Here is a 15,956-nt window from a genome sequence, read left to right on the forward strand (position 1 = left end):
CTATTCCTAGGGGAATCCAGTGAGTCTGTTACAGTCGTCAAACAACAAGTACACATACATATGAAATATTCAACAGCATAAGAAACTGTCCAGTGGTTGGCAACTGTGGTTAAACCTTGCAGCAATAACCTACGGTACGCTGTATGTTTGCAAAGACTGGAATTTCCCACAGGCTGCAACTCTGGGTCCCTGAGCAAAACCCATTAACCCCACACTGCTCCCCGGGCGCCGCACAATGGCAGCCCACTGCTTCCCCAAGGGGATGGGTTAAATGGAGAGAGTTCATTTTGTAGCTCTGTACTTGTGACAGTGGAATGACAAACTACAGACGATATCTCAAACAGATCTGCTTTGAGTAAAAATTAGCTGCAGTTTGATACCTAGCTTAAATGCGATTCGTTGCTAACCCAACTTGTCGAACATGCAAAGTTCAAGCATTTATCAAAAAGGGAAACATGCTGATCAACATGGCAAACTGCCATTTTTTCATTATAATGCAGTTAATGGGATAGAAAAGTTAACACTTTATTATAAACCTTTCTTCCCCACCGCCATCAGACTGCTGAGCTGTTGAGAAAACTCTAAATCAAGTCACAGACTCTGCATCACACTGATGACACCGAACCAAAAATACTGCATATTTGCACCGTATATATTAATGCTCTGAACTTCTACATCAATGCGTTTTTTGCACAATGTTTCTTTTCTCCCAGACTGTTTACTTTTGATCACTGCTGCACTTTATGGAATGGAAATGTTCATTCCTGTCTGAAAGCTGTACCAAACGAAATTTCATTTTGTATACGCTCAGTGTAAAATGACAAAATAACAATAGAAGTTGTCCAAGTCTAAAAAAACACTGTTGTTCTTTGCTTATTTCATTCACAGTCACCTTCTAGAATAATAATGCACATAAAATGAATTTATACTTCAGTCCAATGGCTGTTCGCTACTTAAATCGTTTAGGTCCGCACACTGTAACCGCACAGGAACTGATGTCACAGATCTGTGAGGGTGAAGCGGATGATTGCATTGACATCTGCCGCCACAAAAACAACCAGTAGTAAAAACAACAACAACAACGCTACTAATAATCTTTCTACAAGCTGCCATGTGACGCACGACATACACACAATATCATATGCAACAGAAAGTAAGTAGTACGAAGGTTTGATTGCATCCAAATTAACATTTTCCAAAAAACAATGTTTCCTAAAAAAAGAAAAGAATACATCAAAATAAAGTAACTTGTTTGAACAATGTAGTTTCTTAAAAAAAAATAAAAACATTAAACACCATAATGTAAAACTTAAAGTTCAAAAAATGCAAACCTTTTTTATTTCTACTAGATAATATTTTAAATGTTGAGCTGCAATATGAACACTAAAAAAGAGAAGAGATAAGTTACAGTAAAGCATGCTTAAAAAAAAGAAATGGCAACCTTCTGCAGGATGTGTGGGAAAGGGCCCTCCATATTATTTGCTGATTGTGGGAGCAGGGAATAGCCGAGATGGCGGCACCAGAATATAAAAGAAAGGGGGAGGGGCTCAGCTGGGACCGGTCCATGTTGCTCCTAGCAGGGGTGGGTTCTAAATAAGGGTGTGTAGTCAAAGTGAGAGATTTCTGGGTGTTACCTAAGGTCTTTAAAAAAGGCAATGAAAGTTTCCTTCTTAGTGCTTTCTATGCCACACAGCGTTATATGTGATAGTAAAAGTTGTAGAATCATGTTTTTTTGATATAATCTTATATTTGTGCAGGTATCAAAAATAACTCACAGGCCGGATATTGTGTCACCTGCACTTAAACGTGCATAGTGGTGATTATAACTTCCAGCCATAGCTAGCAGAGCGCAGAGAGAGGGGAAGTGCACAGTCCGTTGCTAAGCAACACCCATCCCCCACCTCTAGCACAATCTAGTCCACAGTGTGGAAATGCCACCCACCCTGGACTGTACCACTCCGATAAAAAAAAGGTCAGGGGGAGAGGGTTGTCTGTCTTTTAAAAAAACTGAAAAGTCAACAGTAGTTTCATGAATAAAAAGGTCCAGAAGAACCCTGAAAAACCTCCCACTCTTTTTAATATGCTTGAGTGAATTTTACTGGACTGAAGGTGTTAAAAAAAAGCTGTATTCATTTTTTCCTTATGAGGAAAAAAAGTCCCTAGTCCAAATCGTCTGACATAATTACAGAGAGATCACCTGGACTATTATGTGCTATAACCTGAGCACACATTGCCACTGAGCGGAGTACTAATCATGTTAGCTTCAGCCTAGTTCTGTCACCCTACAGACTGTCTCTGTGGACTACTGTAATTTGATCTCAAAGGTCTCACAGATTACAGTTAAGGCCAAAAGGACAGGCTTTTAGAGGAGACAGAGCAATTCTACTTTACATCTGGTAGATCTATCCTTGTTCAGTCTAATATTTAAATCGTATATCTCTTACTGTTTGTACATTTTCCTAAAGACCTGATAGCTTAGCTGATGCTTTAAGAGATTTAAGTTATTTGAAGATGAACAAAAATATTAAAATGTGAATAAGGATAATGAAGGTCCCTTTTATTTAGTCCCAGATTTTGTTCATAAATCGGTTTGGAGATCTGGTAATTAACAATGGAACTGAGGGCTTTGGTTTCTGCATCAAACCAACGCACAAGCTTTGCTTGCTTTAACCAAACTCTTCAACCACAAGGCAAAAGAAAAATAAATAAGCAGGAGTTCCTTTCTGTAATCTACTTCATGCGTATGGAATAAGTACATTTAAACTAAACTATTAGCCAAAAGGATTACCATCTGACTCTTTTAGAACAGATTATTTTTAAGAGCTTTAAAAAAAACTAAATCTAAATACATTTTCTTTGTTTTTTATAGTTTGTTAAATGAGTCATACAAAAAAAGCAAAACACTTTCAATGGGGCAAACCAACGCAACAATCAACCAAGTTGGAGCTTAGCTAACTGCACGACTGTCGCTAAATTGCAGAGGCACACAGCACCTAATCTAGAAGCAGCTACCCAACCCCCCCATCCTCCCACCCTTTCTGTCCTTTATACACACACATGGTCTGTGTGTCTCCTCTGCTCAAACATGGACCATACCATTTTCAAAGGGAGGGGGAGGCAGAGAGGCATGTGGGGGAGGGGCGTCAAAGGCAAAAGACAGGGAGAAAAAAAAAAGACTGGTTTAAAAGACTTTCAGGAAATCTACTTTGATTTCCTGCAGAATGTGATAATAATCACCTCTAGTTTAAACCTAAAAAAAAAAAAAAAAAGCCTATATTTTAATTACTTCCTTGCACATTAACATGTCATTACAGCAGCATTCACCAGCACATCTATTCTCCCAGCATTCCTTTTCCTTACATGTGTGAGGAAGACATGCCAGATATTAGCCAAACAGTTCCAGGCTAGGTGCACTCAGTGCCAAAAACAAAAAACAAACAAATGGAGCAGAGCAGAGCCTGCCACACTGAGCAGTCTATATCCGCCCAGCCTCCCCTCCCCCCAACAGCAGGGAGGGGTTGGTGTTAAACAGGCTGAACCATTCTAGCAGGAGGGTAACTCCTTTCAATGAAGAGGAACAAAGACAACCAACATGAAAATACCCACAGGTAGTTAACCCAGTGCTTTAAAAGTTCAAATAATAGTTGAACTACTTGATTTTTAAATCAATTAACTGATATCACATCAAGAACTCCGAAATCACAGAAACACACTAAAGTACAATAAATGAAATATTTCATTAAAAAAAATTATTGATTGTAGTTTTCTTTGGAATTCCCCATTATCAAAAAGAAATTAACAGTTCTGACAATAACCAAAAAAAAACAAAAAAAAAACAACTAGCTGAACATTCTTTGCCCAACCCCCCTCCTTCTTCTTCTTTTTGCCACTGCAGAAACACAAAATGGCCACCAGTGTTGCTGCGAGCAGCATGCAGAGCAATAGCAGGAGCAGATCATGTTACTGACTCCGCCCACAAAAAACCCCAGCAACAAGAGCAAAACGCTTCAATCTTTTCACTTTATCATGATCAACTAAATTTAGTCTGTTTTTAATGGAGCCCATGAATTGAGCATGCTCACCTAAAACTATATATATATCTATATATAGAAATATATATGTATATTTTTTGCAATCTTTTACCTAATTTAATCCCAATCTATTAATGAAACATGTGAGATAATTGGAGAAAGGAGTGTTTTATTACCCATTCAGATAGGTTCAGGTGTTTTAACCAGGGTTTCCAGCAGTAAGCCTGATCCTAAGCTGTTTGGGACTGAGACACACAGCACACACTGTTCTTCCTTCTAATAAACCAAATTAGTAAAATAAATCAATAATAATGGATTTAATGGAGGGAATCTTACTAGAAGTCTAAATGCAGAGTGAAAAACAAAAAACTGGCAGCTATTGAGGGCAGACACTGCATTCCAACTACACAGCGCAGCGTGCGCAACTCTGCCCTTCCCCCACTCTGACTGCCTGCATCTGGATTCACTGAGACTCAAAATGGCCACCTGGTCTGCTGCACTTAGCAACACATTTTCCAACAGAACCTGATCTTCAGCAGCACTGTGGAGCCTGGAAGTGGTGCCTACCTGCCGGACTGTCACTATAAATGTACAACCTTGAATGCGCTGCAGCGTGGTCATGTATCCAAAGATGCGTGTGTGAATTTAAAATGACTTAATTGGCAGCGTAAAACTGTACCAATTAAATGCCCTTAAAATGCTAAAAAACCTCCAACCAATTCCTGCTGAGATCGCCTTTTTTCTTTTTCTTTTTGGAACAACCTTTATATATTAATAAATCTGGGGTCTAAAAGTGATTGAACGAGCCGAAGGAAGGAGACGTCCCTTTCCCAACCAGGGGAGCGCGTGACTCCGGCCCAGTGTAAAAACCAGACCCGTCAGTAGCTGTGAAGCTGAGTTCGGCTGTCTCTCTGGTGACTGAACATGTCCAAGCGGGGACTCTGACTCAGCCTGCTACCTGAGCATTAAAATTGATGTTAAGTGTTGAACAGAGGACTACGTTTAGGATCCAGCAGTTCCAGCTAACGCAAACAATTCTTGAAAGGTAGATTGCTCTCATACAACCCAATACAATAGAATCATTAAGTTCTGCAATTTCTGCATTTCCATTCAAAAAGTTGCACTCGTTCATTCATCAGGAATATTCATTAAACTCAGAGATTGCTTTTTAAGCAGCTATGTCTGTTTATTCTTATAATTATGGCTGAGAGCAAGTAACGTTTTCTAGTATAACAGGACCAATAGAAATTATTTTTGATACAGAAATATCCAACTTATTGAAAGATCTAAAAGCACATTATCTTAGTGGGGCTCTTTGTGCATGAATTAGTGCGTCAAGGCTGTGTTGCATGGAGGTGTTCATGGAATCCAAGTTGCTTTAATAATAGAGTTCAGTTCATCTGCATTGTTGGCTTTGGTGTCTCTTTCTTTTGTCTAAAAATATTGGCTTTCATTAAGTCCAGTTAGCTGCTCAGCAACAATATTCATTAAACCTATGTAACTATGCAGAAGTCCAGACATTTTTATCAATAGATAATTATATTTATATGTGTTGTAGCTAAAAACTTTGACACCATCTGGAGTCCAGATGCTATCAATCTCCCCCAAACGTTTGAAGGGGTTTTACTTTCCAAATGCAAATGGGACATCCCCACTAAGGGACAACAAAATGTATCCCTCTTTGACTCTTCAGGTTGCTCTTTTTCTTTAGTACCTTTTCAGTAAATATATTTTCTTCCTCCACTCAACTTTTTATTATCACGCTTGGATGCAGATCTCAACTAACGTCCACTTTTCTGTTTTGTGGCTTTCCATCTTTGTGGAGGGGTCTCTTTACTGCCTTCCCCATGGATGTTTATGTCAATCATGGACAAATCCATAACAGGAAACATTTCATCAACTCATACCATATTCAGATTCCTTAAAAAATGTTTTGGGGTTTTTATTAGCTGTAATATCCATATGTAAATGTGTAAAACATATTACTGTTTCGTTTTGTGTGCTGGATTTATTATAACTTTCATTTTTCAAAGGGAATTGGTTATTTAGAAACACCTGCATATTCTGGTGTTTGAAAGAACGGATTAAAGAAAATGTGATTTTAGTAGAAACAGAATTCTAACTCACTCTTCAATACCTTTACTTGAGTAAAAATAGAGGCGGCACATGGTTGCGTTTCAAATTTTTTATACAGAAGCTGTAATAAAATCCTATCAGGTGGAGTACCACCCAACTTGTTTCATTTTATGCTCTTCTGTAGGAACAAGAATCCTGTTTTTACTGCAAGCAAAAAGCCAGGGAACATGGTGGAGAATGCAGGAGCTTATTTTCCCCCTTCTGTAATATTCCCTACATGCATCTGTTCGTGTGTCGTTCTCTATATATGCAGCAGCACTTTTTACCCTTTCCATATAAAACCGTTCCGGTAGCGAAACCGTGTGGATGGAAAAAATAATAAATTCTTAAATTTAATACTTATTTCAGTATCATATCTTTTTAAACATCCCTCGACGCTTGAATCATTACAGTTAATTTATGAAATTTATCTATAATAAGTATATTAGAGATAAAATGAATAATGAAAATGTAAAACAAAAAAGAACAGACTAGGAAATAAACTGATAAATTTGCCTGATTAGGCTGAAAAGCAGCAGTCTAAAACCACTGTTCCCTAGCCTACTGTTGCCAAAGTGTTGTACGCGTGATTTGCTCCTGTTGTGCAAAAGCGAAAAGCAGCGGCAGCAGACTGAAAGGAAAAAGGGGAAGAAAACTAGGAGGGGGAAGGGAATGGGGTGGGCAGGGTCTGAAGGTTCCATGTGAACCCAGCATATGCACATGGTGATTATTCTTTAGCCATGTGCTACTGACAGAGGCTTGTATCATGGCTCGGGAAAAAAAGGGGGAAAGTCTGCTAAGTATTTAAGCCAATAAAACAGATCTTATCCTAAATCAGGTTAACTTTGCTTTCCTTAGGTTATATGAATAATTGAAGGTCTTGGTTGACAGATGAGCCCATAACCCTAACAGCTATGATTCTAGCTCTGGTAGGAGTTCATTGGACCTAGAACAATCTCTAATGTGTCCACTGTCACACTGAGACTAAAGCTAGGACTACACAGTCAGAGCCTAAGTCCACAGGCAGACACACAGCGCTATCACCCATCCCCCACACCTGCAGTCTGCTCCTCGCTGGAGGTTTACTGCCAAGCATGGACGACACCATTTTAGCAGAAAGGTGTCCTCATCGAGGAGCGAGAGACCTGTAGGAAGGACTGACAAATTCCAAAATGTTTGAACCAATGTCACAATAATGACATACAACTAGTCTGGGTTTAGGAGGAAATCATTCCCAGTAAGTTTAGGGTCACTTAAATATCTACATTCTACCCCAGAGCCTCGAAATGATAGCTCGTTCTCCCTGAGCTGTTGGATGAAATTTTAATCATCTCTCTGTAGCTAAAATTCAGCTCTAAAACTTTCTAATCTCTTATTCACATGGAAGTAATGGTTTATTCTGCAAAACAAATTCAATATTTCTGCCTCTTCTCCTTTCTGAAACACACACTGTGCTTTTCTCTGGGAAAAACCTGGCAACTCACAGCTAACGTAGATTCATTTCACTGCATCAGTTAGTTTAACAAGTTAGCCTGACCTACATGCTCCCAACCCCCTGTTTTTAATTTGACGGACTGCTTGCAGTGGATGCTTTTAGCAGAAAATGGCTGCCGCAGCTGCTGAGTGAGTCCCTGTTATGGTGAAAACAGGAGCACAAACCTACCTATGGCTTTCTCTTGTCGACCCAAACCCTCCAGCTCTTGTCTTCTTCATCCCCTCCTTACATCACATCAATTTGCCAACTTTATTTTAATAACTTAAAATTAACAAAATTTTACTTAGATCAGAAAACGCATGTTAAGGAAAACTTCCCTTCTCCAGGAATGTCTAATGAAAACAAACTGGATTAAAATGCAAAAGTATTTTCCTAAAAATTGAAGTACAGAGAATTTACACATTTAGACAAATCAAATTTGGCACGTTGCACACAGTCACTTGAAATATTTTGATCACTAATAAAAAAAAAAAACAAAAAAAACATTTATCTATTCCTAATTTGTTATTCTGATGCTTTTTAATCATGAGAATACACATATGACCAAATTGTTGTATTATGCTGGCGACACTTCATTTTCGATACACTAATGTACCTTTTGATTATGTGTGAAGCCAACGTACAGTAAAAGTTCTCCTAGCATTGTCTCGAATCTAGCAAAGATGCGGTCAGCCCTGGCTGCCGTTAGCCTCAAAGGTCCGCTGGTTGCCACGGTCCTCTCAACATCGGAAATTTTTTTTATTATTACGCATTAAATCGGTAAATGGGCCATATAGTGACGCTTTAAAGTATAATTGTTAATTCCCGCCTCATATGATCTTAAAACCTACTTTTATTGACCAACAGCAACAGAAAAGAAAACTTTCAACTTTCAATGGAGCACTCCATTCAAAGATGCTGCTGCCGCAGTGCATGCTGGGACAGCGGCCAATCTCAAGAATGGACAAGTCTGCTCGGATGCATACTAGGGGTGGAACGGTTCACAAAATCCACGGTTCGGTTTGGTTCACGGTTTCCGGTTCGGTATATGTTTATTGTTACAACGACTGTTGCACTTTTATCCACAACTTTCTTTCCGCCGTCATCGTAGGTCACTCTAAATGCAAAGCGGTCCCATACAGCAGACCTATAAAGTGCTGCTGGCGCGTCTTCCAACGCCTGTTCTATCCCACTCGCCATACCCACACAATTCTCCACAACTGATTTTTTTCTGCTACACCCGGCTACGCTGCTTCGCTTCTTCTTCTTGTTTACTACTGGTGGTTGGCTTTGGTCGCAGTACCGCCACCTTCTGCTCTGGAGTGTAAACGCTTCGCCTATGAGAAAAAGGAGCAGCGCATGAACCGAACGCAACACACGCGAACCGAACCGAAACAGTCGAACTGAACAGTTCAGACGGTTTTCATAAACCGTTCCATCCCTAATGCATACTCGGTAAATAGGGAGTGGTGAGAACAACATCTGTTCTCGGTCTGCTGTTCTTGTGAATTGGAACAGTGAGGTTGATGGCGTTTCACATGAGAACGCACAAGTACACACGTTGAGAAACGGCCCAAGTTTGGATCTTTATTAATGAGGTGATGAGCAGTGATGTACATCAGAGCTGATAGCTTGGAGTCTCTGCTCTTTTTGTACTGGGCGAGTATGCAACTTGATGAATTGTAACAAAACAAAGCAATTTTGCCAAACCACCCAAGTTAATGGTGGGGATTTTCTCAATAATTTGCTAATATGTCAAATGGAGTTGCAGTCTCAAATAATCAGTTTTCTAAAGTCCAGTTGCTGTACCAGATATACATCTACTGCCGTTCCTGTAGTACAGCAGTGTTTTAACAGTAGCAGCAACGTAAAATAGGATGACCCCTAACTGTAGTGTTTCTGGTGATGATTAAAAACGTTTTTCTAAAATAGATATATCTAAACAGTCAATTGTGTCTTTTTTTAAGGGAAAATAATTGTAACTTATATCTGGCAGCAGTGCAGCGTTACTTTATGTCTCATTAAGATAGAAAACGTTAATGTGTTATACCTGTGCATTTTTTAAAACCAAAGTTTACCTCGATAACTTTCACATCCCAAACACTTGATGCAAGCTACTGGTTAATTTTCAAGCAATGTTGGGCAATCGCATCATGAAACAAAATGATTCAGTCAATAACAATGAATGAAACCTAAAACTCTAGATGTTACAGTTATAAAGCACACAGATTGTTGAACTTGCCCTACCAGTATAATTCCACATGAAGGTAGCACACTGCAAAATCTCAAGCTGAAGACTTGACTCAAATTGTTTCTTCATAAACCAAAGAATATCCATAAACAAACTAAATTTCATTGTTTTCCCATCACAAATGTACTTAAACTTTCTTCACAAGACTTCGGCTGTGAGTTGAAGACCAGCTCAAGAATGTGCATGAAACACACAAATAAGGGACAATCTGCTGCAGTTTTATTGGCACGAATCACGTGCTCTTTCTTAGCATTTGCTAACCGTTGATTATCTTCTTCTTTAGTGAACCTTCTGGATTGGTTGCACTGGCTTTGTTATCATAGAGAAGCTCCGTTAGATAAAAATTCATGGAGGTTTTAGCCAGCACTGCTTACCTGTTCTAATAAAACTGGTTAAGCGTTCCATTTTTGATTTGATCTTTTGATGGCACATACCTTTTGGGAAATTTTAATTTAACAACAAAAACAAAACAAATAGTTTACTTCCAAATTTTTAAATTGGTAAGTCTGTGCTCTGTAGCAGGGCTGGACCAAGAATTGCATTTGTAATATTACATAATGTATATTATATGATTATACAAATCTGTAATTTGTATAATCACATGTTAACGAAAAGCATTTTTTTTTAAATGCAGAGGCACTCTGTTTTGGTCACATTAAATTTAACAAGAGTAATGTTACGTTTACACCGATCTCTGATCTGATCTGTGTCATCAGCGATGTGTCCAACTTCAGCAACTGCTGCATTTGCAGCGCTTTCCGCGCTTCAGATGCTCACGACGCGCTGCATGAAGTTTTGCTAGCATGGAGATCTCTGAATGTGAGTAAAAATATATTTCCACACAATAGTAAACAGCACCTTACAGTAAACCACTGCTTGATATACTGAATAATGGAAAAATAGAAAACGAACAGCTGATACTGTGGAAGGTTGTGCTTAAACTGCAAAAATCCACTCAGTGCCAGACAGAAAGTGCTTCCTTAAAACCAGAAGACATCGACAGCAGACAGTGATGTGGTCAACCATCATTTCCACTGTCTTGAGTGGGTTGAGCACCAACTAGTTTTGACCAAACCAGTAAAACAGTTGGCCCACCTCCTATCTGTATGCAGACCTGTGGCCATCCTAAATTAGACTAATGACATAGTTTCTTCTCAAGGATGACGGTGTGGAAGGCTGAGGTCAACAAACTGGTTCCTGGAATATTTACCTGAGTGAAGAGTAGGCCAAAATTAACTGCATCATCTGCAAACCTGTTTGCCTGTCAAGCAAACTACTGGGGCCCAGCAGGGGGCATTCTTCAGATGCTCAAACAACAATTCACTAATAGATTTTGTGACGAGATATCAGGGCAACAAGCTAGTTGTTATTTAACCGAATGATGCCACGTTTCTTGTTGACCAGGACAAAGCACGAGACTTGCTGAAGAATAAAGATTGAGGATTGAGAACGAAACATGGTTGGGTCCTAAAGCCTTCATATTATTCTGACAGCAAAAGAGCCTGTAAATATATTTGTCAGAGATTCTACATCCAGAAGATTGGAAGTGTCAAAATTAGAGGTATGCAGTTTATTGTCAGGTGTAAATATCTACAATCAAGCCCATATCTTAAACAGTTAAGGACTACCAGCAGAGGATTCTGCTCAGGGTGGCGGGATAGTCACTTCTGAAAGAGGGGGGGGCTGTTGTTTCAGCTGCTGTCTCTTGCCCTTTCCCTTGTATGATCTCGTTTTCTCACTTAACTGTGAGGTTGAAGGAAGACCTTTTTTTTTTAGGACTTTCCAGTGAAAAAAGAACTTGTAAGGTTACCTACGCAGCTCAATATATTCTTACCTCAGATCAATGCATATACATGCAGCATTTTGCTTTGGCCATTTCGTTTTCTGCACCAAAATTAGCATTTTTAAGAAGCCCCTTTATTTAATCTTCATGCTGCACTGCTGCATTGTAGACAGTTTTTGGCCATGACCTTTTAAGCAGAATCTGCCCCACCTTTCCTTTTTACTACTGTAGTGGGATTGGTTATCCTCCCGCAGCAGAGTGTCACAGAGAGCTTGTCACAGATATCTTTGATTTATGCCAAATACTGAAGCGTGGTCTGCCCTATGTTATTCCACGCCACAACGCAAGAGAGACAATCAGGAACTAGCTATGGGTCTAGATACGGCCAAGGCAGTGAGGAAGTGGGGGCACGTTTTTGCAACAACGGAGGGACATGAGGGCAAAAAAGAGCGGGGATCCAGGTGGAAAGAGGGTCCCAGCGTTCTCACGCACCTCGCTCTTCTAGCTGGTGCAACTTCACGAGTCATTTTCCGCAATGGCGGTCATACAAACAAAACAAGCCGGTAAGATGCCAAACAGGAAATACGCATAATGTAGAGCGGATGTAGATTTGACCAATCAGAGGCCTTTTGTCTGCGGTCATCTACAATTTTGGAAAGGTGCAGCAGAGTGTTTGTGGAAGGGGCGGGGGCACATTTACGTTCACTGTGACACACGCAGACGACCTGGTTTCTGAGTATAAATCAGGTTTTAGGCTGAAGTACATCAACCGTAGCTTAGTGATTTTTACGCCTGGTGGAGGAAGCGGTATCTGGGACACTCCCGACATCACTGGGTCCAGCATTGGTTTGGAATTGTGTTGTTTTAACAGAAGCTGGTTCCTCTGATACAACAATAGATTTGCGGTTTTATCCAGTAATCCATATTTGGAACATTTTAAAGGTTAGAGACATTAAACATGATAACCACTAGTTGGCTTACCCAAAACAAAGCTGTGTTCTAAGCGAAGAAGAAGAAAAACGAAAAGATGAGTGTGCACCACCGAGTATCAGAGATGTTCTTCGTCTAAATCCGAAAACGTCCAAATTGGTAGCTACATGTTGCCATGATTTTCTAAGTGGGAATTTCCTACAGGATAAAAACCAGATTTGGGGGATATTAAATAACAGACCATAACATTGGAGGGACAATATTTTTGGATATTAAAAGCTTTTATTTTATTGGTTGGCATGCGCTTCATGCGCAGATTAACATCCAGAGGCCATTGCATGATATCATGTGAAACCCATAAACTGCAACTCCCTCCATTTGCCATCCAATGTTAATTCTTTAATTTTATTTGTTAATAAATATTAATATAATCTGTACTGTCATCAACTTTTAAGACCTCTATCTTTTAATAACTAGTTTGCATCATTTTGTCTGATACAGCGTCTTGACTTACTGCTCGACGGGGGTTAAAACAAGGAAAACAAAGAAACAAATCAAGGCAGTTTTAACATTGAACATCAATTTTCATCTTTTGCTAAGGCTTTTGTGGATTTCTGGTTCCTTTACAGTTATTTTTTTTTTTTTGCAATCTGTGCATGCTTCTAGACCTCACAGCACAACAGCTTAGAGTGCTTGCCTTGTAGAGTAGAACTGATACAATTTGCAGGCAATTATGGATCAAATCAGAACAGACAAGAGCCAGGGTAATTTATCCTGAATACAAATAAAGACACATACTTCTCATGATGACAGTAGAGCTGAAACAATTCATTGTGATTAATCGATTATTAAAATAATCAATTAATTTAGTAATCCATAATTGATTGATGGACTTTATTGATCGTTAACTGTAGTGTAGAGACTCTAAAAAATGCCTATAGCTGACAGAGCAACCCACTTAGAGCAGTAATGTATCAAAATTGTAAAAAAAAATATGCAAACATCTTGCATTTAAGATTAAAAAAACTTTTTCTCCGGTCAATCCGCTCTATCCAGAACTCCTCAAGAGGAAAAATTTTAGTTTCTCCTTGTTCAATACTGTAAAATAAATTATTTAAGGAACATTTAGCTATCCGACAATTAATCGATTAGATGACAGAATAAAAACAAAGTAGTGCACAGAGTACTGAGTTATGTGTAAGTTTAGAAAAAAACCCAAATCTTTCCAGATATCTTATGGTAAGGTTTTTTCAAAGGCTTTTTTCATTATTAAAAAAGCGCTTTATTCGAAAGCGTGTAATGTTAAGAAACACAAACTATTGTACAATTTACTGGATTGATAATATTCCTATCTTGGTTTATAGCATTATAGAAACAAAAAATGCAAGAAAAATAAAGTTTTTATTCACTGTGATTAACTATAAAACTGTTTCACCCTGATACATTCAAAATGTGTCTTGAAAAATGTCTGAACATTTATAAAATTTATATAAAATGGAGACTAAATAAATCTGACAAAGTCAGAACTCATGTATGATAGTCTTTGAAAAATGTAGGTGGTGCCTTTAAAGGCTGCACCCACTGCCACAGAAGAAGAAAAAAACGCAATGACTTACAAGCGCACCATGTGAGCAGTGTATGAGAGATGTGGGGGAGGTGAAACAACTAACAGGGCTGTACCATCTTCCAAAAGGTAAAACAACGGTCCAATTTAGATTCACTCGAGAACCAATCAGTTTGAAGTACCAGGACTGTGAAGACGGAGTTCAGTTGTGAGAACTGACTCTGTGCTCTTTCACTTTAATGTGGTTCAAAGGCTTTTTTTGAGCATAAGCCACTGCTGTTCCCATGAGAACCATGTAGTCACAAATTTACACATAAGAAATAAAAATCTACCCTCATAAACAAACAATATGTATATATTAACATAAAATAACAGACAAAACTGCTTGGCCTTAGCTCTACCATAGAGATTAAGCCCCACCCACTTTTCAAGGCAGTGTGCTTCATGGAAAATTACTGGACTGTACCACTTTAGTCCTAAAGGGGGGCCTCAATAGCATGCAGTGACATGCTACTTCTTCCTCAAATTTTTTTGCCCATGTTTACTTCAACATAGAGGCTTTTAGTTGTTTTTGATTTTCTGTTTGTGTATATTAAAATACATTAAGATGCACCCTTTGTTGACTTTGAACCAAAATATAGAGAAACATGTTTTCACACATGAATTGGGAAAGTTAGAAAAAAAAAAAAAAGGAAAATCACTTATTTTTATACCCCATTAGTTTTAAGCTAGAAATGCACATGCCAACTCTGTTTTTTTTGCTCTTTTTGCTTAACTGTAACCTCTGCAGTGAGCTGGTTAGGATTACAGCTTGGTTTTGAACCAACACCTCTAAACCGCAATACTGACTTCACATGACCGAGTCTTTACATTTTAAAATGAAAGACAATTATATCAGTTATATCCAGCAAAATAACAAACGCTGTAAAGGCAAAGGTGTAAAACAACAGAGTCCATAAGCAATCCTCCACAGTGCATCTGTTGAAAGATAGCTGGCATACACGAGTATGCGTTAATGTTTCAAAAAATAATACCATGACCAAGATTCACCTCATTGTAAGATTATATAATCAAATACAAAACATTTAACTGTGAAAACAATCAGTTATCTGCCCCGCACAGGTAGCAAAAACTGCCCATCTGCCCAGACTAAATTTTTGAGTGATAGGCTCTGCCCCAAGCTTCTAAGTCAAAAAGCCAAATTATAATTTTATATTCATTAAATTCAATAACAACACATGTCATCTAGAGGCACTTTACAAAGACAATTCAACCAGATCATACAGTCAAATTAGTAAAAATTGTTCAATCTAAAGAAAAGCAGCAAATTGATTCGACTTATTGACTCGAAAGCAATCCCTCTAAAAAAAAAAGACAAATTATCTCTTAAATGCAAATTAAATGTAAAAAAATGCTTTAGAATAAATTTTTATCTCCAAGAAAAAAGAAATGTGATTAACGTCGAAGCTACGATGTCTACATCAATTTATCGTGTCATGACTGCAAAATTTTTAAAAAGATTTGAAAAACACCTAAAACTGTAAAATGTCCCAACATATAAATAACTGTAAAACTTAGTTGAATAAAACAAAACTAACAAAAGCATATGCCAAAAAAAATATTTTCTTTGGAATAGGCTCCACCCCCAAATTCCACCCCTTTTTTCCCCCCTCAGCTATGTAACTATAAATACACCAAGTATGAAAAGTATAAATATATATATATATATATATATATATATATATATATATATATATATATATATATATATATATATATATATAAAATAAAGGCATTAGAGGAAAATG

The 15,956-nt window shown here is 38.2% G+C and overlaps 1 protein-coding gene across 3 annotated transcripts in view; it reads right to left on the bottom strand.

The window, feature by feature from the left end:
* The window catches only part of atf7ip (activating transcription factor 7 interacting protein), a 29,570-nt gene that overhangs the window by 12,599 nt on the left and 1,015 nt on the right, over positions 1-15,956 (bottom strand). The window contains exon 1 of one of the 3 annotated variants that reach the window (XM_015388578.1): positions 1,442-1,512. The exons of the other annotated variants lie outside the window; for them this stretch is intronic. The gene's annotated coding sequence lies outside the window, so the exon portion shown is untranslated. Of the gene's footprint in view, positions 1-1,441; positions 1,513-15,956 lie in introns of those variants that run through there. 3 annotated transcript variants of the gene reach the window in all.

Source organism: Cyprinodon variegatus, unplaced genomic scaffold (assembly GCF_000732505.1).
Source record: "Cyprinodon variegatus isolate N-32 unplaced genomic scaffold, C_variegatus-1.0 Scaffold428, whole genome shotgun sequence".
In the NCBI taxonomy this organism is placed as follows: domain Eukaryota; kingdom Metazoa; phylum Chordata; class Actinopteri; order Cyprinodontiformes; family Cyprinodontidae; genus Cyprinodon; species Cyprinodon variegatus.